This window comes from Corapipo altera, unplaced genomic scaffold (genome assembly GCF_003945725.1).
Source record: "Corapipo altera isolate COAL_440 unplaced genomic scaffold, ASM394572v1 158, whole genome shotgun sequence".
NCBI lineage: Eukaryota > Metazoa > Chordata > Aves > Passeriformes > Pipridae > Corapipo > Corapipo altera.
The window spans coordinates 781,311-805,541 of NW_020884977.1; the positions used below are offsets into that span (position 1 = coordinate 781,311).

The window sequence follows — 24,231 nt, forward strand, 5'->3', positions numbered from 1 at the left end:
TTCTTGAATGTTCTGGAAGGTTCTGGAATTGTCCGAAAGGAAATAAAATATCAGAAAAGAAAATTTCTGGAAAGTTCTGGAAAGTTCTGGAATTTTCCAAAAGGAAATAAAAGTTCAGACAAGGAAATTTCCGGAAATTTTTGGAAAGTTCTGGAATTTTCTGGAAATTTCTGGAAAGGAAATAAAATTTTAGAAAAGGAAGTTTCCGGAAAATTCTGGAAAGTTCTGGAACTTTCCAGAAAATTCTGGAATGTTCTGGAAAGTTCTGGCGTTTTCCAAAAAAGAAATAAAAGTTCAGACGAGGAAAGTTCTAGAGAGTTCTGGAAAGTTCTGGAATTTCCAAAAGGAAATGAAATTTTAGAAATTTATGGAATTTTCTGGAAAGTTCTGGAATTTTCCAAAAGGAAATAACAGTTCAGACAAGGAAAGTTCTGGAAAGTTCTAGAGAGTTCCGGAAAGTTCTGGAAAGTTCTGGAATTTTCCAGAAGGAAATAAAAGTTCAGACAAGGACATTTCTGGAAAGTTCTGGAATGTTCTGGAAAGTTCTGGAATTTTCCGAAAGGAAATAAAAGTTCAGATAAGGAAATTTCTGGAAAATTCTGAAATGTTCTGGAAAGTTCTGCAATGTTCTGGAAAGTTCTGGAATTTTCCAAAAGGAAATAATATATCAGAAGAGGAAATTTCTCGAAAGTTCTGGAAATACCTGGAAATTTCCGGAAAATTCTAGAAATTTCTGGAAAGTTCTGGAATTTTCCAAAAGGAAATAAAAGTTCAGACAAGGAAATTTCTGGAAAGTTCTGGAATGTTCTGGAAAGTTCTGGTATTTTCAGAAAGAAAAAATCAGAAAAGGAAATTTCTGGAAAATTCTGGAAAGTTCTGGAAATTTCAAAAAGGAAATAAAATTTCAGAAAAAAACTTTCTGGAAAGTTCTGGAAATTTCCGAAAAATTCTGGAATGTTCTGGAAATTTCCGAAAAATTCTGGAAATTTCTGGAAAGTTCTGGAATTTTCCGAAACTAAATAAAATATCACAAGAGGAAATTTCTGGAAAGTTCTTGAATGTTCTAGAAAGTTCCAGAATTTTCTGAAATGAAATAAATTATTAGAGGAGGAAATTTCTGGAAATTTCCGGAAAGTTCTTGAATGTTCTGAAAAGTTCTGGAATTTTCCAAAAGGAAATAAAATATCAGAAGAGGAAATTTCTGGAAATTTCTGGAAATATCTGGAAAGTTCTTGAATGTTATGGAAAGTTCTGGAATTTTCCAAAATTAAATAAAATATCAGAAGACGACATTTCTGGAAATTTCTGGAAAGTGCCGGAAAGTTCATGAATGTTCTGGAAAGTTCTGGAATTTTCTGAAAGGAAATAAAAGTTCAGACAAGGAAATTTCTGGAAAGTCCTGGAAATTTCCGGAAAGTTCTGGAATGTTCTGGAAAGTTCTGGAATGTTCTGAAAGGAAATAAAAGTTCAGACAAGGAAAATTCTGGAAAATACTGGAAAGTTCTGGAATGTTCTGGAAAGTTCTGGAATGTTCTGGAAAGTTCTAGAGAGTTCTGGAAAGTTCTTGAATTTTTCCAAAAGGAAATAAAAGTTCAGACAAGGAAATTTCTGGAAAGTTCTGGGAATGTTCTGGAAAGTTCTGGAGTTTTCCAAAAGGAAATAAAAGTTCAGACAAGGAAATTTCTGGAAAGTTCTGGACTTTTCTGAAAACTTCAGGAAAGGAAGTAAAATTTCAGAAAAAAACTTTCTGGAAAGTTCTGGAAAGTTCTGGAATTTTTCCAAAAGGAAATAAAATTTCAGAAAAGGAAAGTTCTAGGAATTTCTGGAAAGTTCTGGAAAGTTCTGGAAAAAGGAAAAGAGAAAGGAAAGGAAAGGATAAAGCACCCCAGTCCACCCCCCATTGCACTCTAAACCAAGATCCTCTCTTGCTCCATCACCTGCTCCTGACGGACTGGAAAGCCTCCTTACTCTGGCAATTTTTGCACCATGTTCTGATCCATTTTGCTCCATTCTACTATGAAAACCTCTCTCAGAACGGCCACACAACTGAAGCTTTTACCGCTTACTACTCACCAGAATTTTCCTGTAGCTGTCTTATATCTTCTCTCCCAGTGATTTGTTTTAATCATTAAATAGAAGTGATATTTTCTTTGGAGCAGGGGATATTTTTCTCCTCTCTGCATGACAAGTCTGTGAAGAGAGTTAATATCTTTTATTAAAGAAACTGATAAAGTTAGAACAAAAAAAAAAAAAGTTGACCTTTCAGGCATACAAGCTGGCAGCAGCAACAGTTTTATTGCATGTGCTTTCATAGAGAAGGCCTAAAACTAAAGAAGAGCCTCTGGAAAATACTATAAAAATGGGCAGGAATATAAACTGTATGTAATTCAAATAGCATTTCTCATATCTAGGCTGCCACTCAAGAGTCTCTTTAGACTGGATCCTTTTATGGCAAAGAAACCTACTCAGCACTGATTATCACCTCAAAATAGCCAGAAATTCACTGCAAAACATAATCTTATTATAAAAATAACATTTCCCCCCTACTGTCTCAGCAGAAATTCTCAGAGACTTTACAATTTCATTTATATATGTGTGTGTGCATGTATGTTAAGGTTTAGAAGTGTCCCTTTTCTTTGTGATGCTCTGGTGTGCTGTGGTAAGCTAAGTAATCTTACCAAACAGTGGATTAAAAGAGTCCCAAGACTAAGTTAAATTGGGATTTTTCTGATTGTTCTGTAGGAGTTTAGCACATTAAGATATGGTACCTAAAACGCCAAGTTCTCTCCTTGAAGAAAAGCCAAAGCATTCTCAAAATAAGTAAGGAAAAAATACCCACAAAAACATAACAAAACCAATGAACTGCAACATTATGTACTCCAACAGCACTAAAGCAATAATTCACCTTCCTGCAGCCTCAGTGATTGCTGCAGAGATGACAAAGGCTGGAACTGAGAAGAAGGCAGAGGGGGAGAACAGGTGGAAACAGGAGAGATTCCACTTGGCCGTTTTTGCAGCAGAGTCCTCAAAATGCCGTTGCTGCTTTCCCTGATGCCTTCGTGCTTGCAAATGTCAACTCCAAAACCAGACCAATCAGTCAACAGACAAAGGCCTGGCTGGAATCTTCCTCTTTCAGTGCTCCTCTTGTTTCAAAACCCAGTGGATTTTGGCCTGTTTGATGCTTCATCCAAAGATCAGACAAGATCTTTGCTTGTCTGAGCAGGCAAGAGCAAGGAAAAGAAGAATGGTTGAGCCATAACAGCTACTGAAAAAGGGAGAAAGTTGGATAAAGCTGTGTATGATTTGAAGATTTTAAAGCTGCTCTGGTGTAATAAAACTTAGAGATCATCTCTTGTTTATTACAAGGTATGCAATGTCAAGTACTAGCACTAAAACTTTCAGAATGAGCTCCACGTGCTTACCATTTATAATCACTCACCTGAAGAGCAATCCAGTTTTCCACTGAGCTGAAAGAAGGAGCTTTGGTCCCTCCCTCTGTAAGCACTGATGTTTTCATTGCTCTTTCTGGTGCTGTTTATAATGCACTGCTAGGAGCTGTCACACTGCTCTGGTTATTGGTCAGACTGAGCACCCACTCCTGACAACTGCTGTGGATTTGGACCTACCTTGGCACGGAGAGTGTGCTGGGCAAAGGACTTGACTGCTTTCACAAGGGCTCTTTGCTGACATGGAATGAAAGACAAAAAGAAACGAGTTTTATAAAGTTAAGTATACAAACAGCAAAAGGAAAATGGAAAAAAAAATATCCAGGCAATGTATTTATTTACAGAGTATTGCAGATCAACTGAGGGAGCAGGAGGAATGCTCGGTTTATAAAACAGCACTTCACATTCCTCTCATGCTGTGTTGCTTTCAGTCTCAGCCTCCTTCTCTTCCAAGCCTCCTCTTTCCTTTTGATTTGTATTGTGTGCTACATTCAGCCTGCTTTTGCCTGAAAATAATTTAAAATTGAACATTATAGCAAGAGGGTTTTTTCCTGCCCCTTACATCCATTACAGTTGTTCCAGCCCACATTAGCACAAACCACAAAAGCCAAAAATGGTTGAATAGGCCCAGAGCAGACCCCACAGGGATTAAGGCTGTGTCCTTAGATTCTGTTCAGGGGAGAAGACCTGTGCTAGCTCTCAACTATTTTTTATTAGGAGCTTTTTTTTTTTCACCAGTTAATCCCAGGTAATACCAGGCAGAGCCTTCATCATTAGGCTTTCTTTCAGTTTATGTAGGACATTGGCTTGACTGCACGACATTGTGGGGTTGGAGGACAAATTACTGATTGCTTCTTTGCACCCTTTGCCTTGAGCTACAAGTAATGAAAGCAATTAAAAATTATGAACCCAGAGAAAATTCTTAGAATAAATCCAGTACTTGTACAACTACTACACACAGCTTCCCAAGAGACAAAGAGTTTATGATACGGCCTCACCAAATATGCTTGGCTTTATGAATTTGCAATACAAGGAACCCTTAAGATGGGAGCAAACCTCAGGACTTACTCATCCTCTTTGTTCTGTTTTAAAGTCTTCATGGAGCTGATATTTCTGTTTATTACAAGTTATGCAATGTCAAGTAGCAGCACTAAAACTTTCAGAATGAGCTCCACGTGCTTACCATTTATAATCACTCACCTGAAGAGCAATCCAGCTTTTCACTGAGCTGAAAGGAGCAGCTTTGGTCCCTCCCTCTGTAAGCACTGATGTTTTCATTTCTTGTGACTATTTTTCAGCCTTCCTTCCAGCCTGCTAGTCCCATTACCAATACTACACCTAAGTCTGCTTCCAGGAAATCAGCTCCATAGGGAATTTCAGTGAGAGATATTCTAATGCATGCTTTCTGTGGTGATTTATTCTCCAAGATGGATCAGGTTTCAGATCAATTCCCAGGCCATGACAAATGCTTCCCAGAGTTCAGATGTTTGGTAACTTGACCTTGGAAAGGTTTTTCTCTTCCATCATTAGTAGCATCGCTTGTGGGCTGCCAGAGCCACGGGTTATATTTTTCCTGGATGCCTGAATGCACATCAGGCATTGCCTGTTTCAGAAGGAGGATAAACAACAAAGCCATGGCCACACTTAATGGATGAGGATGCTAAAGTTCACTAAAATCAAAAGAAACACCTTTATTAACCTTGGCAGGATACAGATCACACCCAGACTGATCAATGGATTAAGTCACACTAGAAATAGGTCACACCAGAAATATTTGCTCAGGATCATACCTGAAATCAGATTTCTCAATTCCCAGTGTGTTACTTAGTACAAGCCCTCTTCCAACACTCACTTGAACTCTGATCACCTCAGTTTGGCTTCCCAATTTGTACAAGGTAAGAAATGACTGTCTCAACAAGAGGGGTACCTGCTCAGGGGTATTCAGAGTCCCAAGAAATGTGTGGTATGAAAAGCAGCCAGTGCAACAAGATCTGAATAAGTTGTAGAATTTGGGAGCACAGTTATAAAATTACTTGGATTTTCTTTTTTTTTTTGATTGTTAGGATAAAAGATTTTGTCACTCCAATCACAGTAACCAGAACAGAAATTTTTAAGCTCATTTAGATCTTGATTGCTTCTGCTAAATAGCATATGAGTGATAACAATGTAGAACTTCTGCTGTGCTATGACCAGGGATCAGCAGGAAAAAAGGAAGAAGAAGTAAAAAAAATATCAGTCAACACTGAAACGATTCAATGACACTGAAAAGATAAGTGGTACATGCTTATTTTTGTCTTAGAAAGACACTATAGATGAAAATGATAACCATTTAAACTGCAATAACACCAAGAACAGGAGTGAGTAACACCCACAGAGATAAGTGTCTGCAGCAATCTCCCCCAATTATAGGCCAGCTGCTCTGTTCAGCACATCTCCACAGAAGATTAAACCATAGGCTGGGAAGCAGAAGCAAGAAATCAGAGTTTAAATGTCCAGAGTGCACTGCTAACCAGTCACACCAGCCTGACTTTTGAAACAGTCTTTGAGGACTTGGAAAATCAGAGTTTCCTGTAGCACAGGTGGTTTGGGGGGGTTAATGTTTTGTTTCAAAGTGGTATGAAAGTATGTATGAGCCATAGATTTGGGGGGCTGACAGTTTATGTGTGTTTAGAAATATCAGCAAATCACAAAAATAGTAACAGAAGTTCAAACTGAACACAGCCACAGAGCAACTTTAGAACAACAGAGAAACTTTTTTTCTTAACACCATGTAATTTGCTCACCAAGGAAAGCCCCATCCACAGGAGTTAGCACTGCTTTCTAAAACTGACACCAGGACAGTCACACTTACAGGGAATATTAAACCATAGGCTGGAAGACTTTAAATGTCCAGAGTGAGTTGCTAACCAGTCACACCAGCCTGACTTTTGAAACAAGTCTTTGAGGACTTGGAAAATCAGAGTTTCCTGTAACACAGGCGGTTTGGGGGTTTAATGCTTTGTTTCAAAGTGGTTTGTGTGAGCCACAGATTTGGGGGGCTGGCAGTTTATGTGTGTTTAGAAATATCAGTAGATCACAAAAATAGTAACAGAAGTTGAGACAGAGCAGAGGAGCTCTGATAAGACGCTTGGGGCAAAGACTGAACTGAGAGCTGCCCTAAATGTTCCAGTCCAGGAGGAGTGAAGGTCTCCAAGGAAATTCCCCGAAGGCTTGGGCTCGGGAATTGGAATTTCCACAAAGTAAGAACAGAAAATCCTGACTGCAATACTTAAATCTGCTGCCTTAAAAAATGAAATACACTGACTAATACCACAGAAACTGAAATGAAGGAACTGTGACCTGAGGACTGACAGAAGGACTTTTCTCTTTTCTTCTTGAACTCTTACTGAAGAAAAAGAGACATTTAATCTAATGTAAATATATTATTTCATGTTAGAAGAGATAACTAAGTTGTTACCTATATATATGTGTATGTAAATAAACCTTTGTAAGTATTTTCCCCTGCCCCCAATGCTGAGTGGTTGTGTTTTGTCTGAAAACCCTCTCACACTGGGGCAAATTGTGGGAAGGGGAGCTTAAACTTGGAAATTGGATTTCTGAGGGTTTTAAACCACCACAGAAGTTCAAACTGAACACAGCCACAGAGCAACTTTGGAACAACAGAGAAGCTTTTCTTCTTAACACCATGTAATTTGCTCCCCAAGGAAAGCCCCATCCACGGGAGTTAGCACTGCTTTCTAAAAGTGACACCAGGACAGTCACACTTACAGTGCCAGTTGGTTAATCTGAAGGGTTCTGTGCAGCTCCTCTCAAGATATTGTTCCATTTATGGCATTTTACAGTTGGTGATGGTCACTGAATAGTTCCAACCTATAAGGAAAAGGTATAGGTCATCCAGTCAGACAGAGAATTTGCATTTCCTAAATGACTAGAGATGGTGGCATCCCCCTAGACCTCAGTATTAGTGATTAAAACACGGGGGGCACGTACAGAATTCCCTTGGCTGAGCTGAAGTCTGTGGGGTTCTTTGAACACCTTCCTCCAGCTCCCCACCACTTGCCTCAACATGTGCTTCCCCTGCAACCCAACAGGAATGTGGGGTGGAAAGGAGGGTAGGAAACCCTCCTAAAGGGAACCCACCGGCAAGGCGGGGTACAAGATAATCGCAGGCATCGTTCTCACTGTAAGTCAATCCCAATTTCCCAGACTCTCATGGGAACAGCAGTGAAAATTACTTCAGAAGAATAAAGTGTCACATGATGCCTGTCTATTAATTTCAGCTTAAATAGTTGTGTCACATTTAGAAATATCTCCAGTTTCTGATACAGTAAGTAATATCATTCCCTAGCACTTGTCTGCTATGTGCTTGTACACTTCAACAATCTCATTTAACTTCAGTCCTTGCGTTTTAGCTAGACTGTATTTAATCAGTGTATTTATAAAATACACTATTTTCCTGCAGGAAATAAATCCCTTTTTATTTTTTCTTTTCTTTTTTTTTCTTTTCTGTGACCATACAATCTGTCTTCATTCCCACTCAGTCTCTCAGGAGAAAATTTATATGGGATTACAGATTTCACCCTGGTTGCCAGCACAGCATATTGGGCAGTAGCTATCCTTCTGACCAGCTTATATTGTGTTTCTGGCACAAGGCAACTACTGTGCCCTTCCAGGAATTTCCCAGGCTGGGACAGTTCAGCAGAGCATGTATTTCCCAAATGCAAGCTCTATTTTCTACTTGAGAATCACAAAAGCCACTGTGACAATTTAAACCAGTCCCGTGAGTTTTAACCACGGACGTTTTTCCTTACTGTGTGGACAGATATAAGTATTCCAGCCACAGAAAATGCACTAGGTTTGATTTCAGCTCTGTTTTCAAAGTGATGAACAACGTTGGATAAACAAGTATTCAAAATGTTGGATGGGAGAGTGCCATGAACACAACACCCCACAAACTGGAGACATTTCAAGAGTGTTCACTGCTCCTGGTTCCCCTGTAGCGAATCAGCAAGAGTAAAGTGCAGTAAGGAAATAAAGTGAAAGCTAAGTGCACTTCTAACTCCATTTTGAGACAATTCTGCCTGGCTGAACCTCTCTCACCATGCTGGATTTCCACCACAGATCAGTGCTTTGTCATTTTATCGCCGTTTGAAACGTTGTCATTTTATATTACACGATAGTCACAAAGAAAGTACCTGATGTGTCCAAATGATGAACCACCACCACCTCCTGCCAAAAAAAAAAAAAAATAAAGTGACAACACTTATTTTCTGCTGGATAAACCTCTTCATTTCTGTATTACAGAAGACTTCTTTCATAGCTGAAAAATGGCATGTTAGAAGCCCCAAGAACATTTGCAGTCTTGAAATGCTCCCCTTTCTGTGCTCTCCCATGCCCAAACAGGTTTAAAAATCTGATGGAAGCAGAAACTGCTGGAAGTTTTAAATGTCTATATTTTTTCCACCGTTGCTTCCAAGTCATTCATGGCTATTTAGCACTTACCTCAAAGAACTGTGCAAGGGCACCACCTGCAAAAACGGTACAGATTATACTGACTGTGCAAACAAACAGGTGTTTGTCTCATCATCCCACTGAACATTTGAGAGATGTCTGGAATAACAGCAGCCCATCATCTGTGGGAAAAAAATACGCCACATTGCAAGCTGGCTCTGTCCCAGGGCCACTTTAAAGTGAGGAAAGGGGATCATGTGCTCCAAGAGCAGGCAAAGAACAACATTTTACCCCAGAGCATAAGACCTTAAAAGCATACTAGTGGGTCAGACTGAAATAAATAAATAAATAAAACCCCTGAAGTGTTTAAATGTTCATTACCATCAGTGCAAATTAAAGTGAAACACTTCAAAAGTTGGCAGTTGCCAAGGGATTTTACAGGCTCTGCTACAGGATTTTAATTCACCCAAACTTTTTTTTTTTTAATCATTATTATCTGAATATGTAACAGGGAAAAATGTTTTTGTTTGCTTGCCATGCATTTATAAATCACCTTACACCAGACAACTAGAGCTTTGTTACAGGTATTGCAAGTTGTTTTTGTCTTCTGTCCTAGAGGTTTCAAGTTCAGATTTTTGGGTCATTTTGTGAATGGCCCCTTCCAGCTGGAACTGCTGAATATAAGGACCAGTTATCTTGACTTTCTCTATAAAATTAAGTGTACGTAAATTAGATCAGCTACAAGAAAATCACTTAAATTAAAGTGATCACTTTAAATTAAGATTAAGAAAATCACTTAAATTAAAAAAAAGCAAACCACTTAGCAAAATTGTGAGCATTTCCTTATCATAATATAAATTTTGGTTCCAAAAAAAAAAAAAAAAAATCCAAGGAGATCTACTCTGAAAGCATTTGCCCAACTTGTAATTCCCCCAAAGTGGTCTTATTTTTTTTTTTTTTCCATTTCTCCCCTGCGAAGGGGAACATCCTACTAGTTTTAAAAAGGTGAATGTAGCATTTCACCACTTACCAGACTAACAAGGTGACAGGTTACACTTGCAGTCCCAGACATTTCCATGTAGCTTCCCCTGGAGATGGTTGGTGATCTGCCACTTCACCCACGGGGAGATTTTCCTCTTTTAAAGGTCTTCAGCACCTAATCTGCAAAGGGACTGCAAAAAATAAATGAAACCAGTTCAAAAGTTGCATAAAGAAGCTCAATAAATCGGGCTGTGGCAATTTTTGTGCAGTGACGTTACAAGCAATGCTGGTTACAAACAACACAGTGAAAATAAAACTGAGGGGGATCGCGACTGAGTTCAGGTTTCAGGACGTCATCTCTGTATCACAGTAAATCCCTCGGCAAAAAGGAAAAGCAGTGGCAACGTCAGATCCAGAGCCGGGACGCTCTGCGAGCAGCTTCTGAGACAGGCCAATTTTCGGCGCTAATTTTAGAGAGGTATTGCCACGATGGGCATTTAACACCGGCAAAGTGTTCTTTGTCCTGCTTTTATGTCCCCATCAATCGGAGCGATACAGCATCGCCCCTCTTAATGGGCAACTATTAAGGGGTTTGTACCCATCAAGGTAGTTTTATTTGATTTAGCAGTTGTTTGATAAAGACCTCGGGTTTATCGTGCACTTTTGGGCTGTGCTGCATCCAAGCCACCACAGACAGGTTGTGAGGGAAGATGAAAGCAAGCTCCTGAGCAAAGCTCTGCTTTGATTTCCACCAAAGAGATTGTTGTGAATACACAGTTTGTATTTCTGAACGGAACTCATGGTTTTAAGCTGAGTATTTTGCTTTTTGACAACCACTGCTAGGTAGCGACAGCAGAATTTCTGATTTCCCATGCTGCCAAGCAAACAGGGTTTGTTTAACATCTGATATTTCTTTAGCTCAACTTCCAAAAGTAATTTCTTTAAGAGGTATTAAATCAAGACTTTTTTTTTTTTTACCCAGCATTATTATCGCCACAGCTTTCACTACAGTTAACAAAAGGCCTTCTGCAGCTTTGTGGAGCCTTTCAGCATTAGCAATTAAGGGACATACATTTAAAAAAAAAAAAAAGATGGTTTAATATGTACAGTACTGGTGAAACAGGCAATATTTTTCCCATTTCCAGTTCATTCAGCTGAAGAATCAAAAAACCTAAAAAAAAAAAATCAAAAAAAACCAACCAAAAAGCCAACTTACTGGACTTCAGTAAGGAAACAAAATCATTTCTCCCTTCAATCCCAACTCTGAATTCATTTAACTGCTTTCTATATTAATTGGAAATTAATGCTGCTTTAGAGGAAATAAAAATACAAAAAAAAAAAAATCAAGTAACAACTTTTAACTTGCATTCTCTTTAAAGTGTTGGAGATTTTTATGCCTATTCAGGAGAGCAGAAAGATGAGGACTCTTTCCATTAGAGCATCTTCAAGTATTAACTTTGCAACTGACAATTACTTTTAGGTATTATTTATTAAATCAAATCTTAACCCAACTAAAAACTGATGCACAAACTACTTCTTTGCTAAGGAACGATACAGCAAGGTAATCCAAATAAAGCCTGGCAGAATGCCAGATATAAATATTTCCAAACAAAACAACAAAACCCCCAAATAAATAACCCTCAAACAACTCACAAACCCTTTAAAATTGGACTCTACACTGTATCACTCACTGGATGTTTCTGAATGAGGTCACAAGTTCCCAAATTATTATGGAATCAACCACCCTCGGTGCAGCCTCCAAACCACTCTCTGCAGTTCATAAACAACACGAAAGAATAATTGAGGTGCCTTTGAGGCTTATCCTTAAAGAACAGACAGTCTTATCATTTTGGGGAGTTGCACACTGTGAGCACTGCTCACAACAGTCAGGTGAAGGGTTACTGATACATTGCCACGAGTTTTGTTTGTGGAACCAGGGGATAAGAGAGGTGAAAAGAAGTAGCTGCATAACCATAACTCTGTTTGAGTGGAGAGTTCTCGTGAAACCTCAGCTTCTCCACTGGAAAAAATTGCTGAAACTAATACAATTATTTACCTGATTGTAGTCCAAACAGAGTCAAAGGGCACACGCACACAGAAATTGAAGTTGCAAATATATTTCTGCATAATCTTTTTTTGCAGCAGCACGCCAAGCAGAGAACTCAGAAATCTCCTCCTAGGGAGGTACCCAGGAAAGCCATTGTATGAATAGCTGTGAGGGGTTTTTTTAATGGAACTTTAACAAGTTATCAGCAATTTACTTTTCCCTCCAGCAGAAAGTATAAATAAGGTTTTTCCCTCTAAAAAGGTTTCCATATATGTAAAATAGTGACCTAAACGTAAGCAGATTCGTGACTTTCTAAAGGTTGAACAAATTACCACGCTTTGTCTCTGCATTTTTCATTTTGAAAATTAAAAAGATTTTGTAGTTAACACTATCTGTGTGCCTGGGAAGACTTCTGCACAGAACAACTCGCTGTGCAGAAGCCAAATTTGAGAGAGATCTGTGATGAATTTTAGACAGTTCTCCCATAACTGAGATTCCTTTGCATTCACATTACAAATATTGTGTCACTCCAGATGCCACCAGACAGAACTGATTGCACTAGAGCAGGAAGAAACAAGAAATTCAGTTACAATGTCTTTGGGGATTTTTTTGGGGCACTGAAACAGTGTACCAAGCTTAGGGTGCTGGGCTACAAGTGTTTTTATTATCTGAAACTCATACTAAGTTTATGTGTATATTTACACTTTCAATATCCTCAAGTATAGTTTCCAGAAGTCAGGGATGATAAGATAAAGAAATATTAAAATTGCCTTTTGCCTCTTTAGACTGCTCTGGTTGTTTTGTGACTTTTGGAAGATTAAACATTTGGGCCCAGAATTTGTCCATAAATCTGAATATGTCATGCTCTTCCCTGGAAAATTAGAGGCCCTTTCACCATCCCTCCTTTTTGTCAACCATTAAACTACTCACAGAACACAAATGAAATTCCAGCCCCATTGTTATCCCGATAGTTTGAACAACTGGACTTCAGTTTATTGGTAGAAACAACATTCTGTAGCTTTGAAAATGCTCATGTGGATCTTTTTATTTCTTTGATTTTTTATTTCCAAAACGTGGATATCAAAGCAAGACTGATTTTTTTTGCTCTTCGGTATGAGAGTATTAAGATTTTAGATTTTTGCCTTTCCTCTTAGATTGCAGAGAGGATAAATAGTGGAACAGGTCTGGAAGGAAAACTCCCAGGTTGATCAATATTAAGCAGCTCTAAAGCATGTACAGTATCACAAATCCAAGGCCCACCTGAATTTACTGTACTTTTAGTGTCATTTACCCACCTTTCTCACTTATCACCTTCACCTTTGCTTACATATCGTAGATCTGCAGTTTGAGACACTTGCCTTACCAGGGAATTTATGTGCAATACTGGTGAGAGAAAATAATAAAACCCAAAAGTGATAAGCATAGTGAAATTTAATTTTGAAATTGTAATTCAAATCATGCTTGCCAGCTAGTCCATTAACATTTTCTAAGCTGACAAAGTACTCCTGCTTTTGCAGAACTAGGATTGATTTAAAACTCTGCTGACCGAGCTGGTATTCGCCCCTCACTCAAACCCACTCTAGAGACATAACTGGCATGTTAGATTCGGTATCTTCAGATAAAAACAGAGAGCAAATGATTTTATTGTTGGTATAACCATCACACCACTGACATTTTTCATTACACCACTGCATTCTTAGCTGTGGAGAAGAACTGATGGAGGAGGAGAATAATTGAATTTTTCCTTATTACTGAGCACACCTGCATTTAAAGCATTACATCTCTATTAAAAAACAAAAAAAAAGAAATAAAATTAACATGGAAGTGCCTGCAGTTTTTGTATTTAGAATGCTTTTGAAACATGAATGCCACGGATATTAAAAGCTTGGGTTGAACAGTCACTGCTGGAGGGTCAGCACAGCAGCATAAAATGTCCTTCCCACCCCCCACCCCCTCTTTTTTAACTGCAAGGCAAGTCCTTTCTCACCGTGAGTTATCTCTGAGTGTTTACCAGCCATTAACTTGAAAGTGGCTATAATTTCTCAGCCTGTAATTAGCGATGGTGACTAAACCTGAGCAGGCATCACCCTGTCAGCTGTCTCAGATTACGGATTCAAGGCACCTCTCCCTCTCTCCGAGTCATGACAATTCATTAGTTCAGCTGTTCGAGAGCAGCTGTACCATTTGCGAGGTAATTTATCCAGATTCCCTTCAAAATTATTCCTGCAACGTGGGAAGATAAGTGATTTGATGAGGCTGTGTATTTACTGCCAGGTAACATTGTAGGTTGGGTCTGTGGTCAGAAGTGATGGGAGATGATGTTTTGTGGGAAATATCGCCCTTTTTAAGGCGAAAAATTAATAAGTTCAACAAGGCAAAGGACAAAACCCTTCAACGTGTCAGTCATGTCTCACACTGTTATCCATAAAACATCCCCCAAATAGTACATGTGAAGATCATTAACATTTTACCTTTCTGTCATAGCACATTGCTGTATTTTTCTTAAAAGACTCTGATTTAGTCAAAGCTGATCAAAGTATGAGAACATATGAAATGCTTGTTTACTAAAGTGGGGAGGGGGGCAAATAATTGCCAAGCTAAAACTGGTGAATCAAGAATTTAGGGCTTTAAGTCATACTCTGAAAAATACCATCAATGTGTGTTTTCTGAAGAGAGTTGGAACAAATCTGCAATACTTGGAAAACTCCACAATGTGACTTGTGTTTGTTTTCTAATCCCAGGACAACACTCACCCCTCTACATGGCTGAAAGACCCAAGAGCAGGATTCAAACCAGACCACTCCCTGGAATTCACATTTTCTTATTTCCCATTAATACTACAGCAGCAGAGTAGCCATACTGAGCTGGACCTAAAGCCAGTTTTTAAATTCAGTGAAACATCTTCAATAAAACAGAATTTATCCATCATCCAGTTCTCCTTCACTGGAATAAACTTCCTTATGTTTCTTTCACAGTATATACATTTAGCCTCACTTCTGGCCCCCAGGACTGTAACTGAGGATGCTCAACTGCTTATGATGACAAGCTGTCCTATGGATTTGACTTAGCCTTTCACCCAGCTTTAGCATTCAAATATATACACACATTGAGTACACTGCTATTTTTCCAGCAATGAAATGTCATAAACACTGACAACCTCTTCATGCTCTTAAATCCAATATCCTGTGGCCTCACTGACTTCTGGATTTTAATTTGCTATCCCAGTGCACAGTAATTTCTGGTTATCTCTGTCACAGTCTTAAGCACATCTCAAGATGAAATTCTGGCAGGTTGTCATGTTTGCTAAGAGCAGGTGCTCTGACTTTCCTTGCAGTTGTTTTTTTTTCTCTCTGCTCTTTGAAATCCGGCGCCCCGCGTGCGGACGTTTCATCTCTGACCATCTGAATATGTAGATCTTTTAATCCCCATTTTTATACATATATGCAAAGACATTAATTTTAATCAGGGAAAGCTAAGATGTAATACCAATAAAAGAGGAGTTGTTAGGCATGACATTTCATTTATGGATATAGCTGAGAAGATTAATGTCTGAGCCAGCAGCCTGTCCATTACTACCTTCAGCTACTGGGGAACGAAACGTCGTGTCTAACAACTCATTCCTCACTGCTCATGAGAAATTCTTGCTGCCAGTTCATTCCAGCACCCTCCATTTGTCTATACAATAGTATTAATTAAACCATGAAACCCAGATAGTTTTAAAGAAGGAGTTCTGCGTGATTCTTTTCCAGGGCACATGTGTATGTTTCCACATTTCCGTTTGATTGATGTTTTAAATGTCTTTAAAGTGTGACTTACCTGAAGGAAGGTCAAGCTCCTCAGGACTCCACTCATTGAAAAAAACTTCAAAGCAAATGAACACTTTAACGTATCAGTCATGTCTCACACTGTTATCCATAAAACACCCCTCAAACAGTACATGTGAAGATCATTAACATTTTACCTTTCTGTCATAGCACATTGCTGTATTTTTCTAAAAAGCCTCTGATTTAGTCAAAGCTGATCAAACTATGAGAACCTATAAAATGTTTGATTACTAAAGTAGAGTGGGGTAAATAAAATTCAACAGGCTTAATTGCCAAGCTAAAACTGGTAACCTGCAACCTGGATTCAACTAGAAGACTGAACTTATTCCCTTTGAGCACTTTGCATGGCAAGGGGTGGTTTTATGTTTTTTTCACAAGCAATTGGTCACGTTTCCTAATGGAGTTTTCCCTTCAAAATACAGAAAGCAACTTTTGGCTGGATACATCAACAGAAACAATAAGCTGGTATTTACCATTAGTTCACCTGGACCAGTAACAAGAACAGAAGCGAGAAAGCAAATGAGTGATACAAAGTGAATATTAATTGAAAATACTGCATGGATAACAACCCCGTAAACTCACCCAAATCTCCCCAAAAAATTACACACACCTCACGCAAATCTCCCCAAAAAATGACAAGAAACTCACCCAAATCTCCTCAAAAAATGGCCAGAAACTCACCCAAATCTCCCCAAAAAAATGGCCAGAAACTCACCCAAATCTTCCCAAAAAATGGCCAGAAACTCACCCAAATCTCCCCAAAAAATGGCCAGAAACTCACCCAAATCTCCCCAAACAATGACCAGAAACTCACACAAATCTCCCAAAAAAAGGACCAGAAACTCACCCAAATCTCCCCAAAAAATGACCCAAAACTCACAGAAATCTCCCCAAAAAATGACCCAAAACTCACCCAAATCTCCCCCCAAAATGACCCAAAACTCAAACAAATCTCCCCAAAAAAGACCCAAAATTCACACAAATCTCCCCACAAATGACCAGAAACTCATCCAAATCTTCCCCCAAAAGTGACCTCAAAATCACTAAAATCTCCACCAAAAATGACCCAAAACTCACCCAAATCTCCCCCCAAAAGTGACCTCAAAATCACCAAAATCTCCCCAAAAATATAAAAGAATATCCCCAAAAATGACCAGAAACTATATAGGTAGTATACGCTTTTACAAATAAGGCACAGAATTGTCCTGATTATCAGGATTGACTCCTTACAGCTCAGAAAGCCCAGCCCAGGCTCAGCTTCTGAACACTGAGCCACGGTGGTCTGTCTGCATTTTTAGACAAGAAGATTATCTCTGTGCCAAAGAAATCTTTCATGATTCCAGTGGGGAAAAAACCACCAAACTAACTAACAAACAAAAAAAACAACCCAGGAAACCAAACCAGTAGATTGGGTAGAGAACAACTCTATTGCTCCCTCCACCCTAAGGCACTTAAAAAGAAATGTATTTCGGTAGTGGGAGGAGAGAAGGAGAAGAATTAGAGGAATACAGAATCATGGAATACTTTGGGTTGGAAGGGATCTTAAAGGCCATCCAGTTCCAATCCCCTGCTGTGAGCAAGGACACCTTCCACTAGACCATGTTGCTCAAAGTTCCATTCAATGTGGCCTTAAACACTTCCAGGTAACCTCAGCTTCTCTGGGCAATTCATCACCCTCTGAGTAAAAGATTTCTTCCTAATATCTAATCTGAACCTTCCTTCTGTCATTTTAAAGCCATTATCTTTTGTAAGAGAAGGGAGAATATGGGCAAAAGTATAAGCAGATTTGTTTCCAGACACCAATTCCAGAATGATTCTTCTACAACTGAATTAGGAACTGATTCTAATTGTCTCGGGTCCCTTTTATTCTCAAACCTCTCTATTCACACAGTTAAATTAATTTCTTGCTACTAGTATGAAATGAGAAAATAGACTTTTTAGAAGAAAAAAACCAATTATGCATCAAGTACAACACCTAGAAATGAAGAAAAATCCACTTTATTGTAATACCTGTTTAACAGGAGGATATCTTTGCATTTTACCTCAGGTGATCATTTAACTGATTTAGGGAAAAAAGAGAAAAAAGAAGCAATGCCTAACTTACCTAGAACATACAGATACCCCAAAGAAGAGTATTTATTTGCACAACAGATTAAAAGCAAAACAAAGGATTTGTTTGGTCCAAAAATAAAATATGGACATAAAGTAAAATTGTGATGTGACACCTGTGTGTGTGAGAAAGGGAAATAAAAAAGGAAGATTCTATTTTTCCCCATGAATGCAAATAGATTCATACCAATAACTCTGATGCTGTCTTGTGTTTAAAACAAAATCTTCCTCTAAGTGCAGAGATCAAGGGCATTTTTTTAACATGCTGCAGAGAAGGAGTATCTTGCATGTCCTACATGACTCCCTGGAACAGTAACTGTGTATGAACACAAAAAATGTAATCCCAGTAGTCTGAGCTTCTCCACAATTTCACATGTGTCACGTACACAATAAGATTAGCAGGAAAACCCCAACCCTCATTAGCTCAAATACATGATTTGCATCATTTAAGAAACCCCTGAAATTCAAAGGTGTTGGATGTCCAGGACTCCATCCCTTAACTGTAATTACTGTTCAAAAGACATTGAGAAAAATCCACCTTGTTCAAAATACACAGACTTGTTTACACTACACAGCAAGTAGTAAAAGGCCATCCCCTGCCTTTATCAAATGTTATTTCTAGCCATGTTTTGTATATTTTACCTAAATACTTTACTAAGCATTTATCTGCAGCCTAGTAGGCATTAGTATCACAAAATTACTTGACATCCCTTACATGTTTCAGAAGGGGGACTAGGATTAGCTTGACTTGGGAAAGTGTTACAGAAAATGGAGAATGATTTGTTGACAGTGACAACGGGTTTCTTGAGCTTCCCTCTTTGAGGAGATGCACTGGCTGCTACCAGCAGGTATTTCAGCACACAGCTTTTCCCCCCACTCAGGCACATCCTTTCTGCAACACAAAAATGTCACACACTTGGCAGACATGTTAACATTTGCCTCACTCATTGTTACTGGAATTGAAGAACAAAAGAGAAACTCAAAGTAAATTTTTCCACCAGGATTATTTTTTTTCTTGGGTCTTCATGTTCAATGCGTTTGGAAAATTCAGGATAAAGTGTCTGACATACAGGCTGCTTATAATTTCTTTGCTATGCCTATGATGCTGAAGAGAAAATGAGGTGGCTGTGCTGAAATAGCACGTGCTTGTTTGTGTACAGGAGGTGCTAAACACCTCCCTGAAGAATTAAAGAGAGAAGGAAAATGATCATTCCAGGGAAGAAGCACTAACACAGGGAAATCACAAAACACTACCTTAAAGAAACTTAACTTTTCATAGTTTTTTATAAATTGATGCACTGCTTGAATTAAAGAGACCAAGGAATCTCTGCTGCCCACCTCACACCAGCACACCAGGATGAGCCCTTAGGATGTGGAGTGACCATGCTGGGACTGTGCTGGCAGCCTTCTGATCACAAACAAAAACTATGTAAAGCATTAAGTTTTCTACCATTCAACTATTAACATTTGCCTCACTCCCTTGTTACTGGAATTGAAGAACAAAAGAGAAACTCAAAGACAATTTTCCCACCAGGATTATTTTTTTCTTTGGTTTCTTGGCAGAAGCACAAGACCCAATGACTCTCTTCAATATCCAGTTTTACTACATGGGGAACATTCATTAACAGATTATGGTATGGAAAGATCAACACAACTACAACAAGTCAGACTGCCAACAACACCTGATATCAGCTATCAGAATTTTCCTTTAAAAGAAAGACCTGGATGGTAAATGCACAAATCCAGCTAAGTAAAGTAAATAAAAATGTTCAGTTTTGTTAATAACCTAACTGTTAACATCTCAGGTTTCAGTGTCCAAGTTTCCTAGAAGAAGGTCAGCCAGGAGGACAGAAAGGGGGGCAAACTCAGGCTACTTCTTTCTACAAGAGAGATGGGTGAGCACAGTAATAGCTCAGATAAACCACCCCACCCCAGCAGACAACTGCTGTGCACCTGATTCCAGGGCATTTCTGGTGCCACTGTTTCAATGGTCAGGATTGATGTTGCTCTGCAGTCCTTTTTCAGAGGCATCACCCACCTCATCAGCCTGCCAGCTGGTGCCGAGCCCATGTAACAGCTTCAGTGTGCTTAAGTAACAGATAACCTCAAAAACATTTGGAATTTAGAGCCTGTCAAGAGTCCTTAGGAATTTGTGCTGTTGATGAAGAAGCATAATCAAAAAATCAAAGTGTGTGTCACTGATCCCCCTGCAAAGCACTTTTACCTACGTCCATCCACAAGAGGGTTAACTTGGTGCCTTGAGAGGAGCCACTGTGTTAACATTTTAAAGGAATCTGAAAGTTATAAAACTGGAAACTTACTCCTGTTAGAAAACATTGCATTAAGACATCCTCACCAAAAACACAGCCACAGCTTTTTACAATTGACTTCTCTACCTTCAGAGGAAGGTTCACCTTCAAGTTTTAGCCCTGAGCCAAGCTAAGATGCTTTTAAAGTTACCTAATTATGACCAGTTTTATTTCTACTGTTTCTTTCATGTAAGTATTACAAAGAACTTCAATAAATAATTCCATTAAACAAAATGAAAGGGGAAACATAATTTTTACTTATTTATTTATTTTTTTTTTTTGCTAATCAAGCCATTAGGTCTCAGAAGATGCAGGTGTCATTCTCCTTCCTGCTGTAGGCTTCCTGAGTGATTGTGAGGAAATTATTTGTGTCCTTTGTGCTGTAGTTCACTATTCATTAAACTGGGATGACAGCAGTTCTTTTCTCTGACCTTTTGTACGTTTTCTCTGAAGTCTATTGTAAATTTTACTGGGCATGTACTGTCTCTTAGTATGTGTAAATTCAGTATCTATTAAAATAAAAACCTTCATTTCAGTTGGGACCTCAAACAACTGAAGAAATAATAATGTACAGACAGTTCAGCTGGAATAAATGTGTAAGTTATTAATTTATTTTAAAATACGCTGTCCTTCAGATGTGAAGTTTTAAGATGAACGATAATATAAAACTGGTATTTTAATTCTGTGCTTTGTAATGCCACATCAGCTTGCAGGCATCCAATAGAAATGTGGAAATCTCTCCCAGAACATAAGGTATTACTTCTGGCAAACAAAGGAGCATTGATGAACTCATGCATCCTTTTTAAGCCCTTATTTTATAGACTGTGCAAGTTATTCTTAAGATACAATCTTGAAGAAAGGAACCTTTATATATGAATAGCAGTAGTACTCTAAAATAAGGCCTGTAGACAATGAATATTAAATGTGTGATTAAATGTCCTGATTGCCTCAGCACAAAAAAACCCCAACAAAAACAACAAACCCACAAACACTCCCCCCCCAAAGAACCCCACATAAATCAAGCAAGAGTCCTGACTGCATTTAGAGATGCACAGCACCATTTCAGAGAGAGATGATTCTCAAGGATAGGCTGTTAGAGGTGGTTTCCTGATGCCCTCCCTCCCTAAGTTTCTGAATCCTAATGTTAAGTAGCACCATTGCTACTTAACATTCAGTTGGAATATTCTCCTGACAGATTTTGACCATGGAACAATGTTTAATAGACACCCTGAAATGAGCAAAGGTGATGGGAAATCCCAGATTGACCTGCTGTCTTCAAGCTCTTAATTTTACTGTATTTCAGACCTAGGGTTACACTGGAAAAATGGATTAAATATTCTTTGGCATTGACCTGTACTACTGAAGAAATAAAGATACTCTCAGTAAAAGTCAGTAAGCAGGACGAGAAGTCACTGTTTCTGAAAATAGTCTTTTCCTGCCCTACCCTGCTAAGCTTAACAAGGAAAATCATCTTTCCCCCCCTCTCCTCTCATAAAATAGAATCATCATTTCCTTTCTCTTTGTTGCTCATTTTCACCTTTGCCTGGAGTCAATCTTCAGCTATGAAAGGCTTTTCAGATGCATCCACAGCAGTCAGCAGTGTTCCACTATACGGTACAAAACCAGCTGCACTAAATTGATTTGAATATTATCCCATTTTTCTATTGTTTAATAAAAAGAAATGTTTTCTGTGACCAGTTTTTTTAAGGATCAAACTCGGAGATAAAGATCAAGGGGATGGATAGGCTGCAATGTCTGCTGTGGCAATGCTGGCTTGTGCTTCAAGTGCAGGGTTTCAGATTAGTGGTTATTTAAAACTGAACTTTCAAGTTATTTCTCCTAAAAGGTGAAGTCTTGTTGAAAAAAGTTGGTGTTTTTGTTGCCAGCAGGCAGAGCTTTGAAAATAAATAAAGGGGATGTGAATTTCAGAATTTTACTTCTTTGTGAGATAATATTTTTGTCTCTCTGTTACTTTGTTTGGAAAATGACCTGATTTTTGTCAGAGGTCTGTTTTCAAATTACAATATTTTAGCATAATAAATCATAGGACCATAGAATGGTTTGGGTTGGAAGGGACCTGAAATATCATCAAGCTCCAACCCCCTTGCTGTGGGCAGGGATGCTAATAAAGTTCATTAATGTAACAGCAGCAAGTCTGATGTAGCTTTATAGAGAACTGCTGGAGCCTGCAAATTGTACACTACTGAAATTCATAAACTGGAAAGAGTTGCAAATAATTAAATAGAAAAAATAATTACTACAGGTTCTATTGACTTGAAAATAGAGGAATAACAAAGTGTTCTAGGAAAAGAAACCCCAACGACATACAGATGAAAAATCATCATTCAAATACAAGACACTTGGGAAATAACATATCTGTTAGCTATATATTCCTCTTACTTTAGTTACAAAATAATTGGAATCTATGTTATCTTTAGGTGCCTTATATAGTCAGGAAAATATAAAAATAATACTAAATAATACTAAATAATACTAAAACCATTGTCACCAAAGGTAAAGTCATGAAACAAGGTCCACATATCCCACCCTGCCTGGCCCTCCTCTACTCTACCTGAGAGAACACTTTGTGTCTAATGAGCTTTTAGAAGGTAAAAAATAAAAAATCCACCAGGTAGCTTGCACATCACTCATGGATATTCTAACTCAGGGAAATGTCCTTCTACCCAAATCAAGAAGGAGCCAACAAACATCTGGAGTAAAGAGCTCTTTTTGTTTTAAGTGGCAGCCATCCTAAATAAAAGATCAGAGCTGCACGACTAGAGGTAGAAAAGGTCTCACTCAAAAGTTTTTAGGTACAAACCCCTTGAAGTATCAGGAAAAGTAGGAAAAAACTAAAAAGGTAAATTAGTAAATTACTAAGCAAATTAGGGATAAAACCTCAGCACACTGGGAACGCTACAGAAAGAGAGAGAGGAGGTCTACTGGAAACAGCATTTTGGGAGAAAGAAGTGTACAAGAAAAGACCTAAGACTGCAAACTGACAGCTAATTAGTTATGAACTTGTAAATTGATATGACAGCAAAGAACGTTATTGTGATTTTACATCCTGTTAATAAAGAGCCTCATTCTGTGGACAACACAGCTAATTAAATGTCTGCCATTGACAACTTCCACTGAGCCCAAATTTACCACATTACACAAACCTGATGCAACCCAGACAAACTGGACAGGGTTCTGGGCAGAGAAAAAAACCAGCATTGCCAACTCTAATGTGAAGAAACATTTCAAAAACATTAAATAGAGGGGGTTGGACAAGGTGACCCTTCAGCCCCAACCACTCTGGTAATTCTGCAATTCTTGATTGTTCAGATGGTTCAAGAAACACAAGCAACAGCCAGAAAATTTACAGCAAAGATAGACAGTACATTTCACACACTAAAGAATTAAAGTGTTTTGGAACAGTGAGACAGACTGAAGACAGAGACAGCATTTGTGTGAGTGAATGTGTGTGGGGATGCTGTGTCAGGCAGGGTAGTCCTGCACCAACCTGAGACTGAGGTGAGGTTTGTTTGACTGAAAAGTGTCAGACTTTACAATTCAAAGATCTGTTCTTCTTGTTGGAACATTTTGGGGAAAATTCAGAAAGTTTTCTTTGACTCAGCCTCAATTAGCAGATGGTCAGTATTGTTTTGCCAGGATCAAGGGGCAGGAAATACACCTTTTCTTCATGTCTAAACTCAGATCATAACCAATTTCTCTAATCACAGTGCTCTGCTTACAATGCAAACCACTGTAATCAGAAATATCTATTTAAAGAAGTGACATGAGCACACAATTGGGAATTGCACAGAATTTTCATGGCAAGCTTAATGATCACTTTGCCTTGTTTCCATATCCTGCCCTTGTTTCTCTGCATCAGGTGGGGAAAGGCAATAATCTGTTCAGGTACCATTGCACGCACTAAAGGAAATAAAAATCATTCCCTCACAGAATCCCAGTTTGTTCCTAGTTCACCTAGGGAGAGAATATTACAATTTTTTTGCACTATGAGGAAAAGAGAGACAAAGCAGAAGATAACTTACATTTAGGTATTTCACACAGCT

At 38.5% G+C, this 24,231-nt stretch overlaps 1 long non-coding RNA gene across 1 annotated transcript; it reads right to left on the reverse strand.

Moving 5' to 3' along the window:
- Positions 1 to 4,663: 4,663 nt before the first annotated feature.
- LOC113957778 lies at positions 4,664 to 9,400 on the reverse strand. Its single transcript, XR_003531292.1, has 4 exons — positions 8,949 to 9,400; positions 8,642 to 8,675; positions 7,215 to 7,316; positions 4,664 to 5,049 (listed from the first exon to the last, which is right to left on the reverse strand). It is a non-coding gene; the product is annotated as an uncharacterized LOC113957778 (long non-coding RNA).
- Between the last annotated feature and the right edge of the window lie 14,831 nt (positions 9,401 to 24,231).